This window comes from Homarus americanus, unplaced genomic scaffold (genome assembly GCF_018991925.1).
Source record: "Homarus americanus isolate GMGI-L3 unplaced genomic scaffold, GMGI_Hamer_2.0 scaffold19318, whole genome shotgun sequence".
In the NCBI taxonomy this organism is placed as follows: domain Eukaryota; kingdom Metazoa; phylum Arthropoda; class Malacostraca; order Decapoda; family Nephropidae; genus Homarus; species Homarus americanus.
Genome location: NW_024732238.1, coordinates 1702947 through 1724856, shown reverse-complemented (window position 1 = coordinate 1724856; position 21910 = coordinate 1702947).

Below are 21910 nucleotides of genomic sequence, written 5' to 3'. Positions count from 1 at the left end.
GCATTAGAGAGAGAGAGAAAGAGAGAGAGAGACAGCAGTGGGTATGTTTATAGGTCTGGATGCACACACACACCCACAGACACACACATACACACACACACACACCCACAGACACACACACACACCCACAGACACACACATACACACACACACACACACACACACACACACACACACACACACACACACACACACACACACACACACACTTCCTGGAAACAAAGAGAATTCTAAATTATCATCAATACCTCTGGTTTTCTTATCCCTTATTTTATCAAATTTTTTTTTTGTGTTTAATCAGCTGTCTTCCCTCCCCTCATACACTCCTTACCTGTCTATGTATCTATCGAGGTCTTTGACTGTCTGTCTGTCTGTCTGTCTCTCTCTCTCTCTCTTACACAACGTGGCTTTTCTTCGCCAATATAAGAAGGAATTTTATATTCCCAGAGGTCTTTTACTTCTCGTTTTCCTCATAACATAAAGGATTTTGTTTTTGGTCTTATTTCTTACGCCATTCCCTAATTTTATCAATAGAAGGAAATGTCTTACAGCGTGGGTCTTTAATTCCTTCTTATTTAAACCAATTTATCCATTTTTTCATTTTTATAAGTCTTTTGTTTTTTTTACTTGCTTAACTAATGAGTCTTTTGTTTTTTTGCTTTGCTTAACTAATGAGTCTTTTGTTTTTTTTACTTGCTTAACTAATGAGTCTTTTGTTTTTTTTACTTGCTTAACTAATGAGTCTTTTGTTTTCATTGTTTACTATGAGGAATTTTATCCTAAGAAGTTAAGAGTCTTATTTTATATACCTGGAGTCTTTAATTAGGAGTTTAAGATGGCAATATATCCAAAGTTTGTTTATGATGATGTGAATAAACACCTTTTTTTCTTTGTCTTACTTAAGCAATGAGTCTTTGCGTTGTTTGCTTTCATTGTAGACTAAGAGGGGGAGTGAGGGTCTTAATTACGTCCTAACCTTTCTTGTCGAAGAACAAAGACGGAATTTTCTTTAATTTTCCTTTTTCTTATTTTTTTTTTTTATTTAAAGAAAAGTCTGGCTACATCAAACACTGTCTTACCTGTGTATTGGGCAGGTAGAGTCACTTACCTAGGTATACACTATACACTCACCTAGGTATACACTCACCTAGATAGACACTCACCTGGATATGCACTCACCTAGATAAGCACTCACCTAGATAGACACTCACCTGGATAGACATTCACCTGGATAGACATTCACCTGGATAGACACTCACCTAGATAGACACTCACCTAGGTATACACTCACCTAGATAGACACTCACCTAGATAGACACTCACCTGGATAGACACTCACCTGGATAGACACTCACCTAGATAGACACTCACCTAGATAGACACTCACCTGGATAGACACTCACCTGGATAGACATTCACCTGGATAGACACTCACCTAGATAGACACTCACCTAGATAGACACTCACCTAGATAGACACTCACCTGGATAGGCACTCACCTGGATAGACACTCACCTGGATAGACACTCACCTTTTTCTTCAATAAAATAGTGTGAAATAGGGTGTATAACCCCCTCCCAAATCAACACCAAATAGGGTTTTTTTTCTGTAAACTAATAGTAAATAAATCTTTTTTTCTCGATAAAGCAACATTATATATGGTATTTTATGCTATAAATAACATTAGATAAGGTCTTTTTTTTCTCTCAACTAAAAGGAGTAGAGTCTTATTTGTGTCTCAGTGGGTCTTCTTTCCCAATATAAGACTGGGTGGGAGGAGAGAGTTTTACTGCATCCGTAATCGATGATCACATGAGCCTTCCTACCCGCCCGCCCACTCGCCTTACCCATCTGCCCACCCACCCACCTACCCACCTGCCTGCCTACCCTACCCTACCACCGACAGGATCTTAGAAGACATAAATCTTTCAGTAATGTTTTTCTTCGACAAATAGCAAGGCTAGAAGAGAACCTCCACGGATACCCTTCCCCTGGTAAACAGCATTGTAGAGCATTATACCCTGGGATGTCCAACCATAACTTAATGCTGAGTAAAAATGCTCCTCTGTACCAAATTGTATTCCTAGGAGGGTGGAAAATGTCTTGAAATATCACTCTGTGTGTGTGCTGTGGTTTAAATATGATCGTGGTATTTTGGCTTTCAGGACCTGGTAGATAATTATACTCTTAAGATATTATGGTAATATTTGGCATCGAAATCGAGGTCCTAAGATTATACTTTCTGTTCATAGGATCGTGAAAAAATATTAATTACATCATTTTAAACATTTCTATCCTTAAGTTTGTGCAAAATCTCATAAAATACCTTGTCAATACGTTACTCTATCTAGCATTACCCATCAGAGGTTTTGAACAATTATAACGATCTATATTCGATGTCTTTCGGTATATTTTCTACCTGTAGTTTTGTAATAAATGCCCAATATGCCACTGTGTATATTTTTGTGTAGGCAAGGCTATATTATGTTAAGTAGGGTTAGATTAGATTAAATTAGGCTAGATTAAGTTAGTCTAGAGAAGGTTAAATTAGATTGACAACAAGGTGGTTATAATTTTAGGTGAAGTAATCTAGGAGGGTTAATCTTTACGTCACCATTTCCGTCTTCACAAAAATGTATCTCCCCCAACACTAAATATTTTACGTATGATAGCGAGAACTGTCTTGTGGATACCCTTCTGTGAGAGAGATGAGGCGGAGTGATCTTGCATACATTACTACAGGTAAAACTCAGGTAAGGAGAGCCCAAATGATCTTACGTTAATTAAGACGGGAGGGGGGAGATATATCTGGCCTTATTATCCTCCATGTATAGTAAATTAAAATAACCACGTATATGTGTATGAATATATTTCTCTATGTATGGTTAATTAGATAATCCATGTATAACTTGTTAGTAAACGTGCAACACTAAATGATCTTCCACGCATCTTTCTTTACCATTAATATTTCCGGGTTGCTTGTGCCTGCCCCGTTTACCGCACTAAAACAGACCGCGTATATCTGTCGACACGTAACATAAAATAAAAAAAAAATCACCCTCTCTCTGCCGGGAGATTTAAGGCTTCTTGCGCAAGCTCCCTAATAGGCGAACACTGGAGAGTTTTCATGGCGATTTTTCCGTTCCTTTCCGATTTTTCTCCGTTGGTTCCTGGTGGATTTTGCCCTAACGAGGAGGAGGAGGAGGAAGAGGAGGAAGTAGAGTCTGGGATAGAATTAGACTGATGTTAAGAGTGGCGTCTGGTTATTACATGTGTGTTGGGAGGCGAGGCTGGTGCTGGTGGGGGGGGGGCTAGAGGAGGGCTAGGGATGTAAGGATAATACGTGTGTTTGTTTATATACCTGTACACACAACACACACAACACACACACACACACACACACACACACACACACACCACACCTCCGAGCAACAAGAACTTAGTTTACGTCTCATATCGGTAAATCAATAGCCCTCCCCAAGGTACTAAGGGAGGTACAGCTAACAGATTCTTATTCTTATTAGACCAACTTTTACCCTCCGTGGTATAAGCCGCCTTACCTGCCCATAAGTTATGACAGCTGGGTGAAGTAAGAAAATTATTTACGATACAAAAATCTAAAACCAATCTCCGGGTCGTTCAAAGGTTGTGTGTTACTGTGTGTGACCTTATGTGTGTGTGTGTGTGTGTGTGTGTGTGTGTGTGTGTGTGTGTAGATGTTGATATTGTATTTGCTTCACTTCTCTCTCTCTCATCCAGACACAAACTGCTACTTGTTACACAACAAAAACCCTCCCACCCTCCCTCCTCACCTTCCTCCTTCCTTTCCTCCTTCCTCCTTTCCTCCTTCCTCCTTCCCTCCTCCCTCCTTCCCCCTCCCTTCCTCTGTCTCTCCAGCCAAAATATTCCACACACGACCTACACCAGGCCAAAGACTCGAATACAAAAGATTCCCGCGAACGACCTCACTCGGTAATGGCCCACGAGGAAGACGAGGGGAAAAATATAAAATGAATCGTCGTATTCAATTAATGTGAAAACAAATAAATAAACAATTAAATAAATAAATAAATAAGTAAATAGACAGACAGACAGAAAGACAGACTAACAGACGTACAGACTTACAGACTTATACTTATAGAATTACAGAATTACAGACAAACTTACAAACAGACTTACAGGCTTACAGACAGACAGACAGACAGACTTACAAACAGACAGACAGACTTACAGACAGACAGACAGACAGACGTACAGACAGACATACAGACTTACAGACAGACTTACAGAAAGACATACAGACTCACAGTCAGACTTACAGACAAACTTATAGACTTACAGACAGACGTACAGACATACAGATAGACTTACAGACTTACAGACTTACAGACAGACTTACAGACTTACAGACAGACAGACTTACAGACTTGCAGATAGACTTACAGACTTACAGACAGACTTACAGACAGACTTACAGACTTAAAGATTTACAGACTTATAGACTTACCGACAGACAGACAGACAGACAGACAGACAGATCACCGTAAGAATGTACAATAAAAAGACAAAACGAATCTTTGTGTCAATATATTGTGAACAAATAAAATTAATCATCGTATTCAAGTACCGTAAAGCAATATAAATATCAACATCTTATAAATGTACTTTATAAATATTTATTAAAAAGCTGTAAAAATAAATTGTATATAAATTGTATAAAAAGCAAATATTAATAGGAAGAACGACCATCACAATAACAAGAAAGAGAGAAGGAAGAAAAGAGATAGAGAAAGACATAATAACAAGAATAAGGTAATTAAGTATACGAAGAAGGAGAAATAGAAGAAGAAGAGGAAGAAGAAGATTATTCCTCAACTAAGGATTGGTAGAATAAAGATCAAAAGACTCCAATTATTCTATTCGTCTCGTTATATTCTCGTTGTTCATTGGCTCTTCGGTGAACGTCGCAACCAATCACATCCCTTCGCCACACAAAAAATACCCCGAAACCAATCAGAGTGGAGAATTAGCCCAATTACTGAAGCGCTTTATACTCCTAGAGAGCTTAACTTACGCTCCCTAGCCAACTGATTAGCCAATTCTCTTATTTATTTTAGTTGCTCTCTCTCTCTCTCTCTCTCTCTCCCTCTCTCTCTCTCTCTCTCTCTCTCTCTCTCTCTCTCTCTCATCTGTAGCAATTTCAACCTTTCTTACTTCCGCCAAGATTTAGCGGCAAGATTTTAAAGAGACATTACGCATCATGTTTACGAGGTTCAATTTTTCGCGGACTTGGGCAGAAGCTTTGAATCCTCTCACCATTGTCATAAGACAGGAGGAAGTACAGTGATTTTCTCTCTCTTTTATTTCTTTCTCTTTTTCCATTTAATTATCTGTCTGTCTGTTTCATTCTCTGTCTACTATTATTTTTCTTACTTTCTCTCTCCCCACCGTAGGTCCTTCACTAATCTAACTTAATCACAACAGCCATCAATGAACACCATCAAGACAAGACCACCATACACCTTCCTCCTGACTTATCATCCCTTACTGACGACTTAAACCAGACGCACCTCTTTATACCCTTCACAAGACACGGATCAGCTGAGCGACTACCATAGGTCAGAGCCGCTCGCGTCTACCTACGGCTCTGCCACAGGTGACTAATATTACCTGATTTCACTATAGGAGGACAGAAACTACTTTGATATTGAAACATTTTATTTAGCTGGAAAAATACAGAGACAGAGTGGATAATCATAACATGGCTGAGATCTGTCTTAAAATAGCTAGACAGAAAATGATTGAAAATATTAATGAAACGCCTCTGATTTGACGAATTCAAGAGGTCTGTTACGTAAGGCAATATGAAGACTGCCTTATGTCACGGTGATGTAATCTAGGAATTGCGTGATGTTTACATTCTAAGGAAAAGAGTTTTTATTATGTATAAGAGAGTCTTTGACCAGTGTGTTCAAGAGTACTTATGTGTATATACGTTTGTTCACTACAAGTCCCAATTACTGAGAGTGATCTTGATGCTAATGGAATTATATCAGGGGTTCTGTGTGTGTGTGTGTGTGTGTGTGGGATATGTTTATGTATGAGTGTGTATGTGTGTCTGTGTATGTATTTGCAAGTGTATATGCAGTGTATGTATATATTACTGAAACTCAGGAAGATTTAACCATTCTCTTTATATACTATTTGCTAATTTTTCATCATTTGTTTCACAGAATTCTCAGCCTGAAGCATATAACCTGGTATTCGCGTACCTGCAGCTCGTAGCGTTTTATGTATGTAATCGTCAATTTATGCAATTTCCGGTGACTGGGATAAAGTGAGTTTCAGAGGCAATCTAGGATATTGCATTGTAATGGTGTATGTTGATCACAGAGCCAAATATATTAGTATATCCAGCATGCCACGTGTGACCTACATCTGAGCTCTAAGGCGGATAGAAAAACATACAGAAATGAGTTTGTTTTAATGCAAGGAATATTACGGTGTTGTTATATGATGATTGATATTAAGTCTAAGGGTCTTTATGCATTATGTGGTTAATTAGTTGTTTTTGATGTTGTTTTAATTGATGATTTGGTGGTCTAGTTTTTGTACTTATTGTTTTATTATTATTATTATTATTATATTATTATTATTATTATTATTATTATTATTATTATTATTATTATTATTATTATTATTTATTATTATTATTATTATTATTATTATTATTATTATTATTATTATTATTATTATTATTATTATTATTATTATTATCATAATTATTATTATTTATTATTATTATTATTATTATTATTATTATTATTATTATCATAATTATTATTGTTATTATTATTATTATTATTATTATTATTATTATTAAATTATTATTAGTCAATACTATTAATTTTTCTATTTTAAATTTCTTACTATTACTATTACAGAACGATCCTACGCCGAGGAAGATGATAGTGAAACGTGGGTAGAGGAGTCCGTAGACTTTCAGAGGTGAGTAGTGAAATGTGGATTATGTTGCCGTAGACTTTCTCATCGCGCTCATTATTATTATTATTAATCATTATTATCATTATTATTATTATAGTTATTATTGTTGCTGTTGCTAGTAGTGTTATTATTAATGTTAGTTATTTGGTATAATTATCAACGTCATCACAATGAGTCACGTCACAGTTTATAGCAACAGTCTGCAGCATCATCATTATTATCTTCATTATTACCATCAATATCATACTTATTACAATCATTATTATCACCATCATTAACATTATCACTCCCCCATCATTATCATTGTGTTGACTATCACAGATATCACAAATAAGGTCAATTGTATCTTGCTATCCAATCGCATTCAAAACAAAAATCCTCAGAAAAGAACACACACACACACACACACACACACACACACACACACACACACACACACACACACACACACATTCCTCAACTCTCCTCAGTAATCTTAGGGAGTGGATTCACTACAGTCTTCAGCTCAATACCGCCATCGTTCAAGACTTTCCACATCGGAGTTTTCTTGTAGTTCCCTTTACCACCGCCTCGACAATCACTAAACCTCAACAAGCTGCCTTCCATTTCATCTTGCAGAGATTTTTTCCATCATGACTGAGACTAGTTGCCTTTCAACCTCCATTCCTCTCTCTCTCTCTCTCTCTCTCTCTCTCTCTCTCTCAATATTTCACTATATGTTGTAAGCTAATTTTCCTTTATTCTTCCTTTGTTTATTTTCAATGTCCATTATTTTGTATCCTTCTGCACTGTTGGTTTCATTATTGTTCTACTTCTCTTTCCCCTTTTGTTATCATTGTTCATTCTTTTTGTTTTTGTTGTTCTTTTGTTCTCCATTCATTGTTTTTATTTGGAATATGTCCTTTCTCTTTTGTTAGATTTTAATGTCCCTTTTATTCTTTCCAGTTGTTCTGTACTAATTGGTGTTATTGTGAGAGTTCTTTTGTACCCGATTTTGTTATTGTTTAGTCTTTAATTTGTTCTATCTTGTTCTCTCCTATTCATTTCCATTGTTGTTATTACACGTTTTTTTTCCTGTTTTGTTCAATTTATATTTTGTTCTTTTATTCTACTATACAATCCATTAGTTTCATCTTGACAATTTCTTTCTTCCTCTTTCGTTATCTTTCATTCTTTTCCTCTGTTCAATTGTCTTTTATCTATTGTTTCTCTTTCACGGAAGTTGTTATTCAATTTCTCTCCTCTTCCTTCATCCTTTCCACTTTTCATTCCACTAATTCCACTCTATAGGTTAATCTATTGTCAATCCGGTTTTAACATATTTTCAATTTCCATTTTCATGTATTTTCCGCTATTCAGTATATTAATGTATTATTGAGTCAGGCAATGGAAGGGAGGGAGGGGGTGGGTGGGATGGATGGAGAGGGAGGGAGGGAGGGTAAAGAGGATAGAGGGAGATGAAGAGGGAGAGAGAAAGAGGCAGGGGTGAAGGGGATGGAGGGAGATAAAGGGAGATAAAAAATGGAGGGAAGTGAGGATGAAGGGAGAAAGGGAGATAAAGATACGATGGGAGAGAGAGAGGCGGCTGTGTTCAGCTACTGAAACCTACAAACAGATTTCAGCTCAATCTGACCAACTCCGCCTTTGAGTTAAGACATTGCTCCGTGGACCCATGATTGTCTAGGTAATGAAATGAGGTGTGGTATGGTGGTAATGGTGGTAGTGTGGTAGTAATGGTATGGTGGTGATAGTGGTAGTGTGGTAGTAATGGTATGGTGGTAATGGTGGTAGTGTGGTAGTAATGGTATGGTGGTGATAGTGGTAGTGTGGTAATAATGGTATGGTGGTGATAGTGGTAGTGTGGTAATAATGGTATGGTGGTGATGGTGGTAGTGTGGTAGTAATGGTATGGTGGTGATAGTGGTAGTGTGGTAGTAATGGTATGGTGATGATAGTGGTAGTGTGGTAGTAATGGTATGGTGGTGATAGTGGTAGTGTGGTAGTGTGGTATGGTGGTGATAGTGATATTTGCCTTCACTCACCTATTCTTCCCTCTCCTTTATGACTTTTTCAACCTTTTTCATTATCAATTTTTGAGTTATACAATATATACGTGCTACTACTACTACTACTACTACTACTACTACTACTACAACAACCTTTATTACTATTTTTACTACTACTACAACCACCACCACCATAAAACAATCTACTCCAGCCCACCATACCCCAACATATCAAACAGACGTGTCAAATAAACTCAATCCTTACTGATATACCCGCCAAAGTCCCCTACGTATACTTACTATGGTATATTACCAACGTTGCAGATTATAGTTATACCCGCTAAATCGTTGACGCTGAGCAGGAAGATTCGACAAAGCTTTCTCGGATCCCGGTTCGACTTACGCTGACCCGATATGCAGTGTTCGCGTTGGTTTGTTCTCTTTGTGTTTCGTTCAGCGTCGTTGGTGCGAGACGCCGCCGGACGATCTCTGATGGGAAGAGGATGTAAGATTTTTAGCAGGGGTCCTCAGAGCCCGGAATTGCTCCTGGGGAGGAAAGACTGATAAAGGCCGATAAAGACTGATAGAGGCCAATAAGGACTGATAAAGGCCGATAAAGACTGATAAAGGTCGATAAGGACTGATAAAAGTCGATAAAGACTCATAAAGGCCGATAAAGACTGATAAAGACGGATAAAAACTGAGAATGACCGATAAAGACTGAGAATTACCGATAAAGACTGATAAAGACGGCTAATAACTGAGAATGATCGATAAAGACTGAAAAAGATCGATAAACAATGATAAAGACCGATAAATAGTAGAAAATAGCCATGTGAATTTTTTGGGTCGGAGTTTCGGAAAAAAAAATAAAGTGTGTGTGTGTGTGTGTGTGTGTGTGTGTGTGTGTGTGTGTGTGTGTGTGTGTGTGTGTGTGTGTGTGTGTGTGTGTGTGTGTAATCAGATATTTTTTCCTCGAGGAAGCCACAAAATTTTAGTATCGTGTCAAAAAAAAAATAATAAAAAAAATAATGATTTCGAGGAACATAATATTAGGTACCCAGTCTGAGGTTCATAGAAGGTGTTGAAAATATCCTCCGCACTGATCCATAATAATGATGTTGGCTTGGTAAGGAATTTTTTATAGGCTACAATATAATGCACTGCAATAATGACTCACTGTGGTGACAAAATGACACGCACATTGGCACACACATATACATATACATACACACGGACATGTATAAACACACACACACACACACACACGCGAACATGCATAAACACACACACACAATAATTGTTTCCCCTCGTGTAACGAGGATTGCTGGCCCAAGGGCCACCTAGGCGTGAATTTGTTTACGATGTAGAAGCTGTCGCCAACACAACATCCACACCTTGAGTTAACGAGCTGCATGACCCAGTGTCAAGGAATAGTTCGAGAAGACCGGACAACTCGCCAACTGCACTGACTAACCGTTACCCCGGAATACGATCCGTAAATCGATTAACATCCAGGTCCCCAATTACTGCTGGGTAGACAGAGGCAAATGGCGTTAAGAAACTTGCCCATAGTTTCACCTTGCCCGGGGATCGAACCCGGGCCCACTCGTTTGCGAGGCGAGCATGCAGACCATTACACCACAGGTCACCACACACACACACACACACACATACACAGATATAGACAGGACATACAGACATGCAGACAGACGCAGACACAACACAGACACAGACACACACGTAATAACCTGATATATGTGTTAGTATATGAGCTTCGCGTCACCCAAGTACTAAGTCACGTGTTGTATTAAGATATAACGCGTCACCTAACACATATTTTTCAACTTCAATGTCCAATTTTGTTATGTTTTTTTCATAATAAATAATCACAAGTGTCGACGATTTTTTCTTAATTTGTTTATTTGTTTATTTGTTTTGTTTTGTTTGGCGTTTATATTTTATTGTTGGAGAGGGAGGTCATTTTATTCTCATTTCTCTATTTATTTATTTATTCCATTTGGAAGTTTATGTAAATTTTATTATTTTATCTGAAATCTTTATTAAATATACATGATTACATTTCAATATCGTTGATTTATATATTTTTTGTAATGGTAATGTTCTTTATTGTCGTTACAAGGCAGACATGTGTTGTGTCTCACATGTGTTAAAACAAATAAAACTCACTGGAACAGCTCTGTCTTTCCCCGCCAGCAGAAGACACAGCGGATAAAAGATTACTTCACAAAGTCTCCTCCCCTCCCCCGCCCTCCCGAGCCACCATCTTTATATACAAGGTCCCTGAGAGGCCGCCTCTTGACGTGTTATAGTGCACTCCTCTACCAGTTTTGCCACTTTAACATGAAGGGGAAAAGTCATCGGTACATTATCATTACCAGTTAGACATTGTGGGAGGAGTTTGTATGGAAGTGTTACCATCTACGCAGGAAGTTTACATATTATGGTAATGATGCCAGATAAAATCAAGAGAAGAATCTTTGGCAAGACAGTATTACCAGTTAGTTACGGTTTTTATTTAGTTTGACGGTGTTACCAACAAAGTTTCGGGGATCATTCACTCGTAGTGTTGCCAGTCACGCAAGGGAGTCATTAGATGGCAGGCTTTCCTCTGCTCATTGGGTGGCAGGGACTTTCTTTACATTGAAGTGTTACCTTTTACGTGTAAACATCATTATAAGTTAGTGATGCCAAGAATGAGTGGGAGTCATTGGTTGATAATGTTACCAGACAGACTTCAAGTTTACAGTTGGCAGTGTTACCAACGAGGTGTATATATCTTAAGTATTCAACAATTACTAAACATGGGCTGATTCTTATGAGTGACAGTAGAACCAACACGATATTTCGGGATCTGCTGCTTAAAGTATTGCCAAAGACACGTGGGAGTCCCTTAGATAGTATTACCAGATAAAAGTGGTTGTTTACATATGAAGATGTAATATTTAAAGTATTACTAAACTAAAATATTACCAAGGCGCATTTTTCCTTTAGATTTAATTATTACCAACAAAGTGTGTGGATCTCTTGCTATAAGTATTGCCAAGTAGAAAAGATATAAAGGAAAACAATGAAAAAATTTTATGGAGAGAAATATAACCAACTCCGCCTGAATTCCTTTGATAGCATTATTACCAACAAAGTGTAACGACCTCTAGCTATAAGTATTGCCAAGCATGTGAGATTGACAAGGATACTATTAGCCAGGGTTTATGGATGACAGTATTACCAGCCAGGCGATGAAATTACCGGAGAATACGATACTTTCCGAGCAACAGTATTGCCAATAAAGTGCAACGGCTTATCGACGACAGTATTACCAACGGAGGTCTCCTCTCCTTGCCAAGACTGTAGTTCTCTGGGAAATGCTTTAAAATACCCCCATTAAAAGGTGTGAAATATGTAAAAGTAGGAGAGAGGGAGAGAGATAGCATTGAGGATAAAGGAAGGAATAAGAGAGATAGAAGAAAAATAAAAGAGAGAGAAAAGGAAAAAAACAAAAACAGGAGACAGATAATTAATAGGAGAAGGACAGCGATGAATTAGAGAGAAAGGGATAGAATAAAAAGACAGACAGACAGACAGACAGACAGAAAGGAGGAGAAATATAAGAAGAACATCACTGAGTTAGTTTTCAGAATAAAGAAAGGGATAAAAGAGACGAAGATAAAAGAGGAGATGGAATAAGAGAGAGAGATAAGAATGGATCAGAAGACAGGAAATGAAATGTTTACATGAGGTGAAGGCGGCCAGGGAGGAGAGCTAGATGACGAGCTGCATTTACCTTATCTTTATGGGCCAGAGTTTACGCCGAACTCTGACCACCAAGTTGAAATTTACTTATTTAACTTTTATTTGATAAGAGATTAACCTAACCTGACCTGATCTGACCTGACCTGACCTGACCTGACCTGACCTGACCTGACCTGACCTGACCTGACCTGACCTGACCTGACCTGACCTGACCTGACCTGACCTGACCTGACCTGACACACCTGTTGACCTGACCTGACCTGACCTGGCCTTTTGTTCACACGTTAAGATCAGATATTATACATTACGAGGATATAAAAGAAATTGTATAAGCCATTATATCTTGTGTACATATTTTTATTAAGTTTAATGAGTTTTTTTTATTTATTTTTTTGTTGTTGCCTTTTTGGGGTTGAAAATTATCATCATCTTATCACATCTTTGCTTAATTACTTCATAAGACTTCTATTTGAGGTGTAATTCTCCCGGTGTGAGATTTTATAATTTATTATTTATCTCCAGATCTTTTTTCAGTAACTTATGTTCAAGGTTTGTATTAATAAGTGAGTGTAATTAGCCGCTTAATTTCACAAAGTTCTGAATAATGACGAAAGTTTTTGGGTCTTTTCGTGTTTCTGTTTCTTTGTGAATAGATAACGAGGCTCTATAATTTTAATATACAATATATAATTACAGTTGTATAGTATATATATTATCTACACAGTGCCTCGTTAGAAGCAAAACATCATACGCACACAGCACACACACACACACACACACACGCACACACATACATTAATAGTACCAAGAAATATTCGCAATTAAATAATTTTCTCCTAATGAGTAGACAATTGTGCCATAAACTATTAATGTCTCAATTTGTCATAATTAATGGCGCTGTTATTACCAATAGCACCATTAAAGTCTACAGTAACATCTCTGTTAATGATGTTAAACTAGGTAATGAGACAGATGCTGAGTTACTAGACAATGTATCAAAGAGAAGTAGAAAATTACTGCCATCTAGAATTGTGTGTGTGTGTGTGTGTGTGTGTGTGTGTGTGTGTGTGTGTGTGTGTGTGTGTGTGTGTGTGTGTGTCTGTGAGAGGAAAACATTTATATTGTGTCGACGAGTGTAAGTCATCGTGTGAAAGTTCTTACATATTAGTAACATCTTTTAACACCTGAGATGATCCCTTAATTACCTTACTAAATAATAATTCTTACTATATGTGCTACAAGAAGTAAAGATAATTATTAAACAACGATGTTTTACATAAGTTTTCTATTTTATTGAGAAAGTTTTCAAGGAGAAAGTGGGTCCTATGCACACCTGGCGACCCGTTAGGGACAGTGTGGGCATAGAATAGTGTAAACTAAACCAGTTTTCGGGACATACTGCAGCTGGGTGCCCGGAGCTGCACTCGACAGCCTTCTCGACCCAAACTGTAAACTAAGGCACCCAATCACAGCAGGATGAACTAGTTATGCTCTGTGTAGAAACCACTAAAAATTTAAGTCATATACAAGTACGTGGTTTTAAGAAGATAATTAAAGTAATATAAATCACCTCTGAGTTGCTAGATAATTCGCTATAGATATGAGGGACAGTGTAATATTTCCCCCTCTCCTTTCATTAAGTTCGCCAGCAATAACCTGCATCTAGTTAGCATGAAATTACTTCGTGAAAATATTTAATTAAGCTAAAGAACGACCTAGTAATACAAATTTTCTCTAACATATATTATTGTTTTTCTACTCAGAGAAACTCAGAGTTGTTAATTAAATTTGGGGTAATAAGTTTTTGTGAATTTTAATTACATACATTGTGAAGTACTTATGACTCTTAACATAATCTGCAGGTAGTTAACGATAAGGATAATATTTCTAATGATAATAACAATAATAATATTAATAATAACAATAATGACAATAACCTTATTAATAATAGCAATAATCAAAATAATAATAATAATAATAATAATAATAATAATAATAATAATAATAATAATAATAATAATAGTAATAATAATAGTAATAATAATAATAATAATAATAATAATACTAAAGATAATAACAATAATAATAATAATGATAATTATTAATAATAGATAATAATAATAATAATAATAATAATAATAATAATAATAATAATAATAATAATAATAATAATAATAGTAATAATAATAGTAATAATAATAATAATAATAATAATAATACTAACAGCAACAACAATAATAATAATAATGATAATGATAATAATAATAATAATAATAATAATGATAATAATAATAATAATAATGATAATAATGATAATAATAATAATAATAATAATAATAATAATAATAATAATAATAATAATAATAATAACAACAACAATAACAACGCCTTCACACTCTTCTCTTGGGTCAACAGGACTTAAAAATAGAAAGATCTGAAATATTGATGGCAAGACAAAGAGACGCTTCTCTGTGTTGTTCTTGTCTTGTATTATTTGTATTTGCTCTTTGGTTTTTGTTTATTGTTCGTTATTGCATTGTTGTTATGTCTCTATTCGTATTTGGTATTGAATATCTTTTATCTTCATTGTAAATCTTGAATTTATCAGTCTTTCATCTCTTATTTCTCCTTATTCTTGTTTCATTCTGTAGTCTTTCTCTTTCTTCTTATTCGTTCATTAGTCTCGTTTTCTCGTTATTCCTTATTTTCTTGGTCGTGTTATTTTTCTAATTCTTCTTATTCTTATTCTTATTATTCTTATTAAACGTATTTCATTTTCTAATCTTTCTTCTCTGTTTTCTTTTCATTAGTCATTACTCTTCTTCCTTTTATTGTCTTATTTTTCTCTCTGCTCTGCGTCCCTCTCACCCATTTAACAACATCCTTTAATTCCAGTCTTCGTTCTTTTTCTCGTGTCTCTCCCGCAATTATAAAGATACTGGCTCTTATCTCCTCCTCCTCCTCCTCCTCTTACTCTAAATCTTATCTTATTCTTCTTTTTCCTCCTTTAGCCATTTCCACCAACTCTTAAAACTTCCTCATGCCATTTATACAAACTTTAATCCCGTTCTCCTTCTCTTCCTACACCCTCAATTTCTTGCCCAAGTATTTACCTTCGTCTCCCTTAATCTCGCCCCAGGGAGTGCTAATCTGCCCTGGTCGCAGCGCCTTGATCTCGCTATACTTTCACTGGCAACGAGGAAAGTTTTCTCTGGGAGAAAGGACAGCGGCGGCAAGAAAGAACAGCAAATTGTAATATATAGCATCTTGTGGGGTGCACGAGGCCCGCGTTATGTTATAATATAAGACGGGAAGAAAGAGCATTGTGGAGTTAAGGACTTGCATTGTGACCATTTTGGACCCGGAGAGTGTTTACATAACCGCTGGGGGACTTTAGCACAGTTTGTTGACATTGATGCTACTTTGGATAATGAGGATGTTAATTATTGTATGGGTAATATTCTCCAGCGGAGGTGAAACCCTTGTATAACTTTGTCTCCTTGGAACATAGACTATCTTTGAGAGAAAAGAAAAACTGCGTAATAAGCAAATCAGAATTGAGTTTGTTTGCAGAACAGCAAGAGTGAAACACAGTTTGTTGTTCATATCAACACTATTATGAAAACCCGACCAAGAAGTGTGCGTAATATCACCCTTGTGAGATGAAGTAATTAGAGACGTTTGTATTTATAGGGGAATTATTAGGAAGAAAAGACTTATATTTGTGCCAGCTTAGACCAGAGGCTGTAGACATACGGTTGACCTTAGCACGGTTTGTTGACACCAGCGGGAATGTGGGAATGGAGACAAGATTTCCTTTATTTTTCCTGATGATGTGATGATATTGTTGGTTAATAACTATATCTGGGACGCATTCAAGGGAGATAGACTAGTGGGTGAAAATAATAATAATAATAATAATAATAATAATAATAATAATAATAATAATAATAATAATAATAATAAAATACAAATCATACATGAAATTAACACGTATACACCCCCCCCCAAAAAAACAACAAAAGCTAAAAAATATAATACTTGTTTTTATCAGCGTCAGCAAGAGAGATTAGTCTACTGTTTACACAATCATAAACAAACTGAGGGAGCATTTAGAACATGTTTACTTAACCCAATATGACGCAGAAAGGGAATGAAATACTCTGTTTACATCGTTTACTCTGACAAAAACATCCAAACTTACATAATATAAAAGCTGTATTATATAGTTCACATCAGCTAAAGGAAGAATATAGCTCTTTAATATATCTTTCTAGTAATTATTTTTGGTTATATTATCATTATTGGGGTCTAGTAAAAGTACTGAGTTATAACTTTGAGTTCTTGTGATGTAAGGGCGATATGAGGATTAATTAATGGGGAGGTGAGAAAAAGTGTTACCTGTGCGTTACCTGTGTGTTACCTGTGTGTTACCTGTGTGTTACCTGTGCGTTACCTGTGTGTTACCTGTGCGTTACCTGTGTGTTACCTGTGTGTTACCTGTGCGTTACCTGTGTGTTACCTGTGTGTTACCTGTGTGTTACCTGTGTGTCACCTGTGTGTTACCTGTGTGTTACCTGTGTTACCTGTGCGTTACCTGTGTGTTACCTGTGTGTTACCTTGTGTGTTACTTGTGCGTTACCTGAGTGTCACTGTGTTACCTGTGTGTCGTTACCAGTGCAAGTTACCAGGGTTACCTGTGTGTCACCTGTGTGTTACCTGTGTGTTATCTGTGCGTTACCTGTGTGTTACCTGTATGTTACCTGTGTGTTACCTGTGCGTTACCTGTGTCACCTGTGTGTTACCTGTGTGTTACCTGTGTGTTATCTGTGCGTTACCTGTGTGTTACCTGTGCGTTACCTGTGCGTTACCTGTGTGTCACCTGTGTGTTACCTGTGTGTTACCTGTGCGTTACCTGTGTGTTACCTGTGCGTTACCTGTGTGTTACCTGTGTGCTTCTGAACTATTGCACAAAGATAGTACTTAACCTAACTTTACCTAACCTAACCTAACCAAATCAACTTAGTTTATCATTACTTAATCCTCCTTACCTTCACTTTTATCTTGTTCCTTCTGTCTCTCTTTTATATTTCTCCTCTCATTTATTATTTTTTCCTCATCTCTCTCTGTCTATTTATCTCTATTTCTCTCTGTTTATCTCCTTAAGTCTTTCTGTCTCACACCCTTTATTAGTTTATCTCTTTTTCTCTCTTTTACTTTGTTTATATTGCTCTTTCGTTTTCCTTCCTACACACACACACACACACACACACACACACACACACACACACACATCGCGCAAATGGACGATGGCTGGATAAACTGACAATTCGCTCACCTAAGACAAAGACGACGTCGATATGTGTTTAGCCGCCCACTCCACGCTCACAAATTCCACGCCCACCACGCCCACCTACGCCCACTCCACGCCCACTCCACGCCATAATTTTGTCATTCAACACCCATTCTCTGCTAACTTTCTCATTCTAAATACCCACGCCTACCCTCCTACTCTACGCTTTCATTTTCCCACTCACCATTACCCCACTCTACGCAATATTATTCCCCACCCACGAGAACCTTCCCACTTTCCCACCTTCCCACTTTCCCACCTTCCTGAATTTTCTCCCACCTTCCCACCCACGCCCACCTTCCCACCACGCCCACCTTCCACCATGCCCACCTTCTCACTCCACGCCCACCTTCCCACTTTCTCCCACCTTCCCACTCTCTCCCACCTCCTGGCTCCACGCCCACCTTCCCACTCTACGCCCACCTCCCACTCTACGCCCCATCTTCCCACCCACGCCCATATCTTCCTCCCACCCCGCCCACCTTCCCAATTTCACGCCCACCTTCCCACCACGCCCACTCCATCCCAATATTAGCATCTGTGAATTCACTTTCATTTTCTTCTTTTTATTTTGTTCTTTTTTTCGGTTTCTCTTGATGTTCAATTTCTTCTTCATTTTCAACTCCTTCTTCCCTTCTTTCTTTCACCCCTCTTTGTAAACTCTTGAATCTCTCTCTCTGTGACTCGCCTCTCTGTCTCTTTATTTCTTTCTCTCTCTTTCTCAGTCTTTCTCCCCTCATTCTCCCTGTCGTAGAGTCTAGGGGGCAGGAGCAATATCGTCGGATGTAATAAACAGGAGAAATATCATTAAATATCTCAAGGAAGATTGAAAATACCCTAGAATGAGTATTGGAGACGAGGAGTATTAGGTGAGGGTGGGTCGTGCAGGTGGTGGAGCAGATCTGGTGGGTCGTGCAGGTGGTGGAACAGATCTGGGCTGCAGGTGGTGGGTTTGATCTGGTGGCTCAGTAGGTGGTGAACAGATCTGTGGGGCCGCAAGGTGGTGGAACAGACTCGGTGGGTCGCAGGTGGTGAACAGATCTGTGTCGTACAGGTAGGAAACGATCTGGTGGTCGTGTTACGATCTTTTGTGGTAGGATGAATGATTGATGTCCTGGCCTTAATATAAGGGTTGGGGTGTGTTTTGTGCCTTCTCCCAACCTCTGGGAGCCATTTGTTAATGCTAATGCTACTACTACTACTATTGTCACTGCTACCTTGCTACTATTACTACCATTGCTACTGCTACTACAACTATTTTTTTTTTAAATATACTCCATCCCACCCGATAGCCACACCTTCACATGCCATTTTATTACCTACTACTACTACTACTACTAATACTGGTATTTTTACCATTACTACTTTACATTACTACTACTTACTAATACTACTACTACTACTACTACTACTATTACTACTTACTACGTTACTATTACTATTTCACATCGCACCATTTAATTTCAAAATCCACTCACTAACTAACATTAATATTTACACAATGTTGATGTTTAACTGACTGTATACACACACACACATACACACACACACACACACACACACACACACACACACACACACACACACACACACACACACACACACACACACACACACACACACACACAAAACAGATCCAGCTACCCAATAGAGACTCACCCCGGGCTAGACAAGACACAAACACAATCTATTATATGAAGAACGTCGACCAGCTGACCCCTTCTGCCACCACAGCTGGCTCTAGCATCACGACAGCTGGACACAATTTGATGAGAGTGTAAGAGATATATGGAGTTGTTTATACCGAAAGTGGTGTTAAGGTGAACCAAGATTATGTATAGATTCTGCTGGTTGATTGATCTTGTTTTGACATTAAATTTTGTGCACAGAAACTACATTAGGGAGATATATATAGTTAGTTATGTATTTAGGAAGAGTTTGAAGGCTGACTATATGTGTGTTATTCGTATCATTAATTTACTAGAATACACAATATTATGTTAGGTATTTTATTTATTTTTATTCTTATGGAAATGAAAAAAACTCCGAGACTCTGAGAAAGCTGACGGTAAATCCTAAAAATGGGGGGGGGAGAGGGGGGTGGGGGAGAGGGAGGGGGAGGAAGGGGTAGGGGAGGGGGGTAGGGAGAAGGAGGGGGGAGGGGCTACTAAGCACAAGACCATGTTTAACACACAGAGATTTAATTCTAGGGGTTATTTTTTCGTAGGCCTCATGCTTAATTTTACCTAAGGACGGATATAAGGTTGTGAATTGGATCTTTGTCTCTAATGGTGTGTTTTGTGTGTGTGTGTGTGTGTGTGTGTGTGTGTGTGTGTGTGTGTGTGTGTGTGTAAAGTGTGTGTGTGTGTGTGTGTGTGTGTGTGTGTGTGTGTGTGTCTAAGATAACAAAAACAAGAATGCAACCTTGATTAAAACAATTACAAGACGATGAGCACTGTAACACGACTCAAATGTAGAGAGACACAGAGAGAGAGAGAGAAGGAAGGAAAGAAGAGAGAGAGAGAGAGAGAGAGAGAGAGAGAGAGAGAAGGAAGGAAGGAAAGAAGGAAGAGAGAGAGAAACCGCAATAATTTTACATGTTACGCATAAACTATAATTATGCACGCACTTCACTATAATCACAATCACATAATTAAGCAAACGGGAGCAATACAAAGTTAATCAACACACACACAAATATGAAACACACTTTACATTGCCATCAATTCCATCGCCAACCATAAAATTCATAGAGATTAATACAATACATGCAGAAAATATACATATATAATTGTGTTTGTAGGTGTATTTTATTAGCCAATGGTGATGCTGAAATGTTTGTATATATATGCAATACAAATATGCAATAAATTAAATTAATCGTCAGGTGTAATATAGATTTAATTAAATTTATTCGCTATTGGGACTGTAAACTAGGAAATGGTCAATGTTGTTTTGATGCGATTATAATGTGTATGAAATAATAATAAACTTGAAGGGATATGGGAAGATATATGATAATAATAATAATAATAATAATAATAATAATAATAATAATAATAATAATAATAATAATAATAATAATGATGATAGCTGATGGTATCTTTCCCTCTCACCTCTCGCTTTATCTCTCATTTCACTCTCCATCCATCCAACTTCTCCCTTCCCTCTTCTCCTTCCTGTATTGTTCATTTATCCCATTCCCTCACTCTCCCTCTCACTTTTACGTCTTCCTCTTCCTCACCTCACCCTTACCTCTCCTCCAGTCTCCTCACCCCACCTCCCTCCTGCCTCTCACCTCTCCCTCTCCCTCCTCACCTCCCACCTCACCTCCTCTCACCTCTCCACCTCTCACCTCTCACCTCTCTCTCTCCCTCTCACCTCTCACCTCTCCCTCTCCCTCTCACCTCTCACCTCTCCCTCTGCCTCTCACCTCTCCCAAATACAAACTCGGGTTAAAATCCCTCATCTGTAAAAATCTTACCCCGGGGCTCTTTCAGAAGAGCAAGAAATCCCCCTCTCTCCAAAATCCCACTGGAAGGATTTATGTAATCCTTTCTAAATCCTATCGGGAAGGAATTTTCTTATTACTCTGAGTTTCTCCTTGTGGGGACATCCTTTATGTCATTGTTGTGTTTTTCCTATTGGTAAGGATATCTTTAAACTTTTCTGAAATCCTATGATAAGGGTTTGTCTCATCCTACATAAATCCTGATAATCTTTATAACTCTCCAAAATCCTGCTGGTGGAGGTTGTTGGTTTATTTCTGATT